We start from the raw sequence: 4,307 nt of genomic DNA on the forward strand, positions 1-4,307 counted from the left end.
GTCAAATATGAGACATTTAATCATGGACAGAGGGAATAGTATACCCCCTCCGTCCTACAATAGAAGTCACATTTGGTGTGGGCATGAGTTTTAAGAAATGTATAGAATCGTATGTATGAAAAATAGTAGAATATGTGTCCCACTTTTTATATTAGTTTTATAATAAATGTCAGCAAAGTGAGTTAGTGAACTGTGGGACTTACTTACCATTTACGGTAGAAGTGAAATGAGACTCTTATTGTGGAACAGACCGAAATGACAAAATGTGACTCTTATTGTGGATTGGAGGGAGTATTATTTATAATAGGAGTATTACCTTTTGTGGACATGACTAGTAAGTAGTTAATTGAGTGAACTACATAAATCATCCCTGACGTTTAAAAATATCGCCACAAGTCTCTCGCCTTTAACATAATCACATATCGTATATTTGTAGCCATTTTTCGGACCAAAATGCCCAAATGTCTTGAAGGGCATTTCAGACATTTCAGAGGGCCTACTCTGCACTTTTGCAGACATCACTTTTGTCACATCAGTATATGCTGCAGTGCAAATTCCTATTATATTCATAATATATTCATTAATTTATAATAGATTAATGTGTTACAGATTTACTCTTTTGCAATAATCTAGGAAAAAGATTGGCCTTTATTAAATCAAACTTGAAATCATATATACGAATTTATAATAAAGCTTTCAAATAAAACCAATTTTTATAATATATTTAAAAATATAATAGGAGTAACTAACAAGGAAATAATATAAATGGTTAAATGTACCTGTAATTTATGTATGTTTATCTTTATTTGGAGAGAAAATATACAGATAAACTAGTAGGAGTAATATTTAAACATGCATCTCGAATCCCTATTTTCCTCATTATGGAGCAATTATTATTTAGTAAAAAGAGAACAAAATCTTTGATTCGTTAATTATGTCTTATTAAACGCGTGTTAATAGTAAAAAATTGTAATATTGATTCGATAATATATATTTTTGCCTATTTTAATAATATGATTGTGCTACATGGACCAACATTCATTTATGAAAATGATCGCATTATAAATACACAAACAAATCACAATCACATGCAAAATTGTCACATAAAACTGAATTTATTGCTACCACCTAAAAAATCACTAATATAACCATGCAATTAACAAATTAAATCGCATTAAAAGGAAAATCACACATTTCAATTAAGTTAATTAATATGATATTCCAACATATATATTCGATATCTCAATTTTCACAAAGCAAAACCCACCAAAAACAAGGGATTGGAAAACAGTTGAAGATGTGAATTAATAATTAATCAATGAAGATGTGTCTTTAATTAAGGGATCCGATTGAAGTATAACAACTTTGACATGGCTGCTTTTATATTTGACTTTCGATATATAATGAGTGGAGTACTAAATATATTTAAGTAGTTTTTTATTTGGTGTGGTGACTAATCAATCAATCAATCAATCAGTCATGAGCAAAACCTCATGCAGTGCAGCAGCCTGCCACAGCAGAGTTCCATTCGATATGACCATAATGCCCTTTTAGGGCTGAAGGGTCTTTTAGTCCGAAAAAACATGATATGTGATTATGTTAAACGCCAGAGACTTGTGGCGATATTTTTAAATGTCAGGGGTCTGGAGTGAAACAAATGGAAACGTCATGGATGGTTTATGTAGTTCACTCTTAATTTAATTGTGGACATGTCAGCGAATTTTAGACCTGCCACCCATCACATAAACATCAACTTAAAGAAGTGAGTTAACATAGTCATAACACTTCCATGTGTATATAAAGGCATCACATAAACATCAACTTAAAGAAGTGAGTTAACATAGTAATAACACTTCCATGTGTATATAAAATTGGTAGTTATATCATCGCATATATTGTTGGAAATGAGGCGGATGAGATAATTGCAAAATATTCATCATTTGTGATTTAATTTTAAGATTTTGAAAAGTATGGAATTTGACCATATATCGTGACTTAGATCACATTTAGATTTTATTATGATGGATGCAATATTTGGGGGACAGCATTTTTCAGTTGATGGCGGCTGTATCCGTCGAAACCATCCAAAAGTTGCTTGAAGGTTGTCAGCAGAGTATAAGCCAGTCTATGATCTTTCATAGCACTATGTCTGATAATTTATGCAGCAAAGGACAAATGTTAAGTTTTATGGAAATATTATAACTAGCAAAAGAATACATGTACCTAATAATTTCATCAAGGCCATCGAAATTATGTCCAATTTGTGCTACAAGTGCAGTCTTTTGGTCTAAAGACAGTGTAGTTTTGATTAGTGATGTGATCATCTTGGAAACAATTTGGGTTTTGGCCCACACAAGCCTCTCCTGTATCGTTCGGATTCGAATACGGCTGCTGCAGCCAGAAAGTTTGCACGAAGCAGGTCTTTTTTGCTTATCCCGAATCCAACAATGTTGCTTCTGTGATACCATCGGCACAAATTTAAGTAGTATAAAATTGCATATAAGATACTCTATCTGTATAAACGAAGATGATTCACTTTCCTCTCTTTGATCTGTTCCAACCAAACAACAGTACATAAAATCCCGACAACAATATAATGTCATGCATGCATACTCTTGCATGTAAATCCATTGGAACTGACGATGTTGTGCTTGGCATCTGTTGAAATCCAATATGGAAAGCTCTTTGTATGTGTCGTTGCTGATTTCCGGCATCCTGTATATATAATAAGTTATGTATCAAAAGACCAAGATTGGAAATATTACTTGTGATAATGAATTTCGTTAACCTGAAGAAAACCTTGCCGATCCACACATCGCCGGAACCAGCATAGTATTGTAGATAATATGCAGCCTCGACTCGAGGTAGAGTGGCGTACCATGACAGCTTCAGCCCCGAGCTTTACCTATGCACGCATAGAGATCTTTAAATTTCTGATCAGTAATCAATTAAAAATATGTGAAAAAATCATGAATTCGATCAAATTCTAGTCATTCCACACCTTTAAAAAATAGTCAACTATAACTTTGACTTTTTTTTAATTGTCCAATTGATTTAATTTGGGGTGAAATTATATATGATTTGGAAGCCAAAATGCCTTAGCCTATCATTATATTCTACATTTTTCATACAAAAGTCAATATTTTTGTGACTGATAGTAATTTAAAAAAATAGTTATAGATCTCGGCTTTCACATCATATAGTATAATTTCCCCTCAAATCTAAATTAATGGGACAAGTGAGAAAAATGTCAAATTTATGTTATAATCAACTCTTTTATAAAGTTGCATACCGACTAAAATTTGATCAAATTTTGTTATTTCTTTGGCAATAGGCACTTGAAACTATGAAGAAGAGACTAATTTTAAAACTTTTACTTCATATTCATACATTTGCAATTATCGTACTAAATATATTAGGTTTATATTACTAACCTCATCAATTAAGATATGACCCATTTTTCTTGAAATTGATTGTTGGTATCTTTTCTTGCAAAAATTTATAGGCAAATTTAGAAGCTTCTTCAAGAATTTTTTCTCCCGGAAATCGTAGCTGACGCAGCTACGATTTTTTCCTGAGCTGCTCTGTAGAGATTGTATATCGGAGAGGCAGACTCGATCATTTGACCACCGTAGCATGAAAATTTACCATCTTGCTGATTGAAATGTTTAAGTGCATCTAATCAAGTGATTCATATTATTAGCATATTTCAAAATATTTGAACTACGCATATAAAAAAGGGCAAATTGCCAATTAAATCACGAAAAATGATTAAACTTCAATCCATCCCACACTTTTTAAAATGTGAAAAATAAATCACGGAATAGTATGAAATTTTCGCAATTATCCCAATTCCCATCCTTCGTGTTTAAACCAATTGCTGCATCACCAATTTTTGTTGGAAGGATGTGATAATTGCAAAACTTTAATCTTTTGTGATTTATATTTTAAATTTTAAAAAGTGTGACGAACCAGATTTTTGACAATCTTTTTAATTTATTCGGCAATTTATCCAATAAAAAATGTGAATATGTAAATAATATGAATCAAAAGCCAAAATTAACCAAGAAAACCAATTCCTGCATCACCCAAAAACATGTCAGACGATGAAGTTACCAAACCAAATCTAGAAAACAACTAAACAAGATTGAAGAACAACAAGAATGTCATTGTGGCATTTAAACTGAACGGGAAAAACTACCCTACCTGGTCAAGATTAATGAAGGTCAAAATAGGGGGCCGAGGGGCCTCACACATCAGGAAGGAGCCTCCTGAACCCGAAAGCAAGGGGTACGACAACTGGGAGG

General features: G+C 32.5%; 1 pseudogene; it reads right to left on the reverse strand.

The window, feature by feature from the left end:
- Positions 1-2,016: 2,016 nt before the first annotated feature.
- LOC121779167 lies at positions 2,017-4,098 on the reverse strand (annotated as a pseudogene).
- Between the last annotated feature and the right edge of the window lie 209 nt (positions 4,099-4,307).

Source organism: Salvia splendens, chromosome 19, assembly GCF_004379255.2.
Source record: "Salvia splendens isolate huo1 chromosome 19, SspV2, whole genome shotgun sequence".
In the NCBI taxonomy this organism is placed as follows: domain Eukaryota; kingdom Viridiplantae; phylum Streptophyta; class Magnoliopsida; order Lamiales; family Lamiaceae; genus Salvia; species Salvia splendens.